General features: G+C 39.5%; 1 long non-coding RNA gene across 1 annotated transcript; it reads right to left on the bottom strand.

The window, feature by feature from the left end:
• Positions 1 to 2027: 2027 nt before the first annotated feature.
• LOC116714348 (uncharacterized) lies at positions 2028 to 5731 on the bottom strand. Its single transcript, XR_004338044.1, has 2 exons — positions 5124 to 5731; positions 2028 to 2476 (listed from the first exon to the last, which is right to left on the bottom strand). It is a non-coding gene; the product is annotated as an uncharacterized LOC116714348 (long non-coding RNA).
• Positions 5732 to 7109: the final 1378 nt, after the last annotated feature.

The raw sequence follows: 7109 nt of genomic DNA, 5'->3' as shown, positions 1-7109 counted from the left end.
AGACAACTTATCATTACAGGGAAACCTTTTATCCACTGTCATCGGTGGCCGTGCTAACTAGCCTTTGCATTAGAGCAAGGTGAGAGCCAGAGGGGTTGAGCAGCTTCACAGGTAGGGGTGACTGACAGCGCAAAGACCCGCCTTCTAGCTCTGATTTGTTTCTAGTTAGCACTGGGAGAAAGCAGAGGAGTTAGACCATTTCCACAGATTATCGGTTTCATAACATGCTGTCACAACACAGTGACAGTTTAAAAAAATATGTAAAAAATCATTTTCTTTTATAAAAGTGACATACTGCAGCTTTGTGAAGCAGTATGCGTGATGGGTGTGGGTGATGGCACAGCCAATCAGAGTAGAGACTCATGGCTGGGCTTCGGGTTACATGAGACATGTTATAAAGAGTAAAAAATTTATTTGAATCTAAATCTGCCAGCCACATATCTAAATAAAGAAACTCACTGTAAGTCTGTTGTTGTTTTCAAACTCTTGTGTTTGTCTACATTTATAGCTATTTATTATCTCTTTGGGTAGCTGCTACTATGCAATGTACACCATTGAGTTCATGACAAATTGCCCCTATAGGGGACAATAAACTCTATTGTATTCTATTCCACATTTCTTGCATGCAAGCACAGACTTCTCATGAGAAGAAAAACTACAGTGGAGTTTGTTGTTTGATTAAATTACAAATAATCAAGGTGTTTCCTGTTTTCTTTGTTTGTCTTTTTGCAATAAATTTGCAGCAGTCACAATGTGACCTCCACAAGTTCATACTGTAAAACCAGCTGCTTGGCTTGCATAAAACCATTAATTGAATACTATAAATAAAACATGAATAAATGAGCAGGTTTCCTTTCAAATATCTGTTCAAAATTCACCGGTAATTACAACAAAAAGTACAGATAGCCATGCTTCATACTGTATATGTATATATATATATATATATATATATATATATATAAAATACCTCAGCTGTGCTCAAGCCCGGCTAATTATTAGTCATTATTTCTGCCTTCAACATGAAGAATCTCCACCCAGGCCAGTGATTCGTACATTACCGCCATAATGACCCTGGAAATTAGACACATTAACACATATCTGCTAAAAGCATGTGATATCCATTTTTCATTTCATTTGCCAGAAAAACATTTTCCTAGCATGGAGTACTGTTGGTTTTACAATTCAGTTACAAAAATAAAATAAAATAAAAAAAAAGGAGAAGACAGCTCTGCTCTGTAATTTGAGTGCCGTTTTAGACAAATTCTAAAACAAGTAACCCAACTTTTTTGGTTGTTTTTTTTTGTTCTATTCCCTTTAGTCTACTTCAAAGGTTTCACGCTTACTGATTTTTCAAGCAAGGAAGAGAAAAAAAAAAGACGTAAAATCCTCGAGTTTAAACATTCAGAAGCCCACGTGGGCAAAAAAAAAAAAACATTGTTTGTTCAAATGAATTGCATAGAAGTCCTTAGATGAAATGGAATGTGAAAGGGTCTCTTTGGATTGACGGGGTGTGTGTGCGTGTGTGTGTGTCTAGTTTGGTGTCTAGTTCTGAGCTGCCGAAAGGCCGTCCCTCTTTGGTGGGTCAGGCTAATTATTATTCTAATGGACTCTCAGTCAGATGCAAATAACTCTAATGGCAAAGCTACAGTAGAGCACAGGGGGAGGAAGGGCAGAAGAAGAGGTGTGCATGTGTATAATGGTGTGTGGGTGTGTGTGTGTGTTATCAAGGTGGGTGTGCAGGTGAGGGCATGTTGGAAGATGGAAGTGCACAAAATTAAATTAGCATTTTTGCAAGAGAAATATGTATGTGTTTGCACGAGGGGGGAGGACGGGGGCTCCTTCAGATTTCCGAGTTTGTGTTTCACTTCGCCCTGAATTCATTATTTCAGCGTTAACGCCACAGAGAAGGTCAAATACAGAAAACTATGAGTCACAATCTGTCAAAATCACTCTGAAGAGTGAGAACGCCTTTCCATTTGAGAGAGGTTTCTTTATCACACCGGAAGAAGCACAAGTGAAAGTCTGCATATGTTCCAAGATTCAAAGTTTTATTTCAAATCAATGCAGGAAAAAGCACTGGATTGAAAATTAGAAAATTAATAACAGCCGATAATCAGTAAAGTAACATTTATTAGTTACTAATCAATAACTTCATATTGATAATGAACTAAAACCAAAGTAGCCAAATAATCAAAACATACTATTAATGGAATCAAAACGGCTTTACTTTTGATTCACACATAGTAATAACAGATAAACAAAATATACCAACACTAGTGAGACTGGGGAGAAAAAGCTTACAGCAAAATATTTTATGGCATAAATCTGAATTCTGTTGTTAACTCTGATGTAAGACAGAAATGCTGGAAATGAAAGTGGAATAAAAAGTCTTGGGTTCTTCAGCTGAACAGAGGGCCTGACGGAGGTCTGACTTTTGGCCTGGCTCTGGTTCTGTCCCCCGTCTGCCTGCTGTGAACTTCAAGGAGAAACAGAAACATATTAAACTTTCTTTATTTACATCATGGGAGAAGAAGTGGAGTCTGAAGGTGATTGTGAGAAGAAGAATGATTCATAAAAGGAAGAAAATAACAGACTGCATCATCTCCATAAGACAGCAATGCAATAATAGAGATTCTATTGTCAAAGTTTTTTTTTTTACAGAGCTGCTGAATTACAGACTGCTGCAGGTAATCCTTCCTACCCACAGCAATCACCATAGAAACTTGGATTGTCGGTTATAAAGGTTTATTTTTTTACCATTTGGGATTAATAAAGTGTATTTAATTATTAAATTTGCAGTAGTATAGCATGATCAATAAACTATGCTACCTTCAGTTGTTACAAAATTGCTATATATCAAATATGACTTAAAAGAAATTTTACTTAAATTGGGCCTCTGTCTCTTTAAGGAACACTTGTTCTGAGACTCCGTCTTTAGGAAGTCGTCACATTATGGCTCCTCTATTAACCATTTAACAACGTTTTTACCAGCGTTTCACTGAGAAGTAGCTCCTATAATGAGCTCAGCAGATGAGCAGTTCCACCAGGTGTTTGCTAATTGCTACTGGCTAGTCTGAGGGAGCTGAGAGGAGCTCAGAGGAGGAGCTGTGTCTCGAAGGCGGAGCTAGGTCCACCCAGGCGTTTTGTAGAACTGAATGGTTGCCATGGAGACGAAAGGATTTCGCAAACATGCAGGAAAGAATCAAGGCAACACTCCAGGTCTGTTTTTGAGGAGCGAGTAACATTATAACATCAGGTTCTGCTCAAAAAAGTCAATTCTTCTAAATGCTGCCCCTTCCAATGAATGTGTGTAATTCTCAGCTTTAACATTAATTGGCTAAAAAATTTCCCAAATGTTGAGGGAGTACATTTTGTCAGGGTCAAATAAAATAAAATGAACTACTGAGCCATTATCACCGCCGTTGCTGTTGCTTCATCAAAAGCTGACAACAATCACACACGTCCTTTTCTGTACATTTTCCCGCTTGTTCATGCGTATTAAACCCAAAGGTGCACATGTAGCTCATGTCTAATTATGAATTCTATCAGTTCTTGATGCATGCGGCGCGCAGCACAATGCGTGACATCAAACTGCAGGGCTGTAATTGTCGGAGGTGGAGAGCGTCACAGGGAAGCAACCTCGCATGGCCATTAAAGCTGCAGCCGACGACGTCACATCAGAAGAAAACAGCACAACAGAGGCTACACGGAGTTAGCTTCCTCTCTAATCTCCCGAGGTTTGAGAACCTCCCAGCGGGCAGAGCTCTTGTTGTTGATTAAGGCCTTTGGGTTCCTCTGCATAGTTTTTCTTAGGCGTTGTTGTGCCACAAAGCGAGATAACTGCAGGAAAATGTGAGGCTGATTATCATAATAAGATGATCGTGAGAGGAAGAGCCGTGCAGCACAAGCTAAAGCTTCAACAGTCTGGCCTAAAGCAAGGCTGAAGTGTTTCAATTACAGTGACCGACTCAAAATGTCAGTATGATTCCATTTCAAGGTTTTATTTTAAAGGCTCACAAGTCTGTAATTAATGCAGCTTCAAGCACAAAACCTGATCAAAAACAGGTCATTAAATAGGCATGAAAAAAATATCTTTAAATTAGCATAATTTTTCTTGAAGGGTTCATGTTTTCTGGCATAATTAAAACACATAATAAATAAAATTTACATTTGATAGTTTTTCCTGTAAGCAGAAAATACAAAATAATGTGAGAATAATCAGGCTGATTGTAGCAAATGTTTATTTTATGATGCACGATGCGGCCGTTTATCCGCGGTGTTGTAAAGTCCTTATCACTTCATTAAGAAAGCAGATGTTTGAAGCGGATTATTAATGTGACAGACTCAGAAAACGGCTTTAGTGAAATCAATTTTTTCTTGCTGGTAAAATGATGCCAGATGATCTCTGCACGTTTGAATTTTTTTATTTTTGCATGTATCTCAGACATGAGGAAAAAACCCAAAGTCACAACTTAACAAGTGGAGAGCTGGATTTCTGTTTATGGAACAAATCTGTGCAACAATAGGTCGAGAGTAGATCAAATTTACTTTTAGTAAATAAAATATAACGTTTTATCACTGTATAATGAAGTATATTGATTCAGTAGAGTGCTGTATCACTGCACAGAAAGTATGCATTTTTTCTTTGTTGATTATTTTTATAAATACACATTGCCTGTTTTGTGTTTAAAGATGGTTGCTTGACGCTTAGCTGTTTAGAAATACTGACTTTTGAGAGGAGCAGACTTTTTTTTCCAACTAATCCTTCTCATTCAAATTGTTTGCTTATATCAACATGTGACATATTCAGTTTCAACCGGAAATGAATGTAATAGATGAATAAATGTAGCCTTCTGTAAAATACATATATATTTACACACAATATTAATGAGTTTTACTAAAGAGAAAAAAAAAAAAACAGTTGATCCATCTTTGGAGATTTTGAGCGTCTGCTCCCTCCGTATAAAATAGGACTCTGATTCCCAGTGAACTGTTTTGGCGGGACGGGGAGTTTTCTGAACAGTGAGCGATTGTTCATTCAGGTTTAGGCACAAAGCAGAGCCGCTGAAAAGAGGACGGAAGAGGAGAAACGTAACGAGTGAATAAAACCGACATAGACTCACTCTGAACTCTTGCGGCTGTCGGAGAGTGGCGCGGTCACGGTAGCGTGCGAGGATGTGAGCGAAGCTACACGGCTACGCGTTTTCAGATTCACATAAAGTCCACCAGAAAAAAATTAAAAAAAATAAGCAGCACATGTTGGTGTGCCAGCTCCCCGCCATTGAGCTCTCCGTGGCAGAATTCAAGTCCCCGGAGCTGTGACAGCTGCGGGGCCCGGAGTGGCGTTTCCCAGAGCGCCGGCCAAACATTCCTCCCCGCTTTGTGACTTACAATGGGCGCAATAACTTAAACCACAGCGCGGCACTTAAACGATGAGAGGAAGAGGAGAAGTGCTGGCTCGCTCTCTGAGAGTGTCAATTATCTCAGCTGACTGTATAGCTCTCTCTGCGTCTCGTCCCCCCACCAACCTCCACTCTCTTCAGCTTTCATTTTCTTTTCCTTTTTTTTTTCTTTTTTCTTTTGGCTTCTCACGCTTTCTTTCTGAGCTTTTGGCTGCGTCGCCACACATTTGAGGAGCATTACACGGTTTTAAAGACAACACTTTCCACTTTGTCATGTGCCTGGCAGCGCTGCCCACGCGCTCCGTTCCCATCTCCTCTCCTCTCCTCTCCTCTCCTCTCCTCTCCTCTCCTCTCCTCTCCTCTCCTCTCCTCTCCTCTCCTCTCCTCTCCTCTCCTCTCCTCTCCTCTCCTCTCCAAGTGCGACTCAATTCATCTGGAGAGGAGAGGACATTTTAAGGCTCGGCTCTGGGAGCTGAAAGAATGAGAGCACAGAAACCGACGCTGCTCTATAGATTGAAACTTGAAACGGTTCCTCACGTCTCATTAACACGTTTCTCTTCAACAAACTTCTCATCACATATTAAAGCTGTTTCTTTTTTTCCCCCTCCTCCACACACAGTCGTCTTAGCGTCACATCAATCCCATCAACACAAACACACAGCTCACCACACCTGAAGCAGCACTTCATCCTCTATGTATATTTTATCAATAGAGTCTGGAGTGAAAGTGACACGATGGGACCTTTTGTAATGGCAGCTTTAAATATAGATTCTTTATTGGCTGCTGAAGTTCACTGCAGCCGAGTATCAGTTGATTTCACAGGTTTGTTCTTCCATAAATCAGAATCACAAGTAGCAGCTTCGTTGCTCGTTGTCTGCACTGACTTCAGTTCAGTTCAGTTCAGTTCAGTTCAAGTAAGACACACGAATACAAATCGTCACTAAAGAACGACCAGAGGGAAACAATCCATTTTACCTGAAGTATTGCAAAAATGATATACGCAAAAATTTAAAACAACATAAAATAAGCGTTTACTGGCAGCTGGTAAAGCTGGTTAAATGACTGGGTGAAATGTCATTTTCAACAGTAATATTTTCAGCTTATTTCTCATCCATCTAAAACTTGCGCTGCATTGTGCTGGACGCCCCGTCTGCAGTTCTCTGTGATGATTTGGAGTTTTTCTTCAGTATTTCTTCATATAGTCCTGCTGCTCCTCTTTACAGAATCCTTTGATTTCTTCTTGCCAGTTGTGTTTCTAAGTTTCCCTCCCCAGTCTTTCTGTGTGGTGAACCGTTCTCATGTTATGTTATGTTTGGTTATTATTTTGTTTTCTGGTTTATTTGCCTTACTTTCTATTCAGCCTCCTATTAGATTCCACCATTTTCTTTGTTCCACATTTAGCAGCTTCCACTTCATCAGTTCACCTCCTAATGTATATCTACTCTGGTTTAATGAACAGAATTTGTGTCTCTGTTCCTGGTTTATGTTTCTGGTTTTGCAACCATGTTTTGAATATATCTCCTCATATTAGACGAAGACGTCTTGAATTAGGGTATTTTGCATTTGGAGTTGGAACATAGAAATTCTGACGAGGGAGTGATGAAAATCAGCTGAATGAGATTACATGCGATGTGAGGATATAAAAAAACTAGAGCTGTCAACTTTAACACATTCGATTAACCTGAACATTTAAACTCCATATGTCAT

Source organism: Xiphophorus hellerii, chromosome 3 (assembly GCF_003331165.1).
Source record: "Xiphophorus hellerii strain 12219 chromosome 3, Xiphophorus_hellerii-4.1, whole genome shotgun sequence".
NCBI lineage: Eukaryota > Metazoa > Chordata > Actinopteri > Cyprinodontiformes > Poeciliidae > Xiphophorus > Xiphophorus hellerii.
This window is presented reverse-complemented; position numbering and strand designations above follow the sequence as displayed.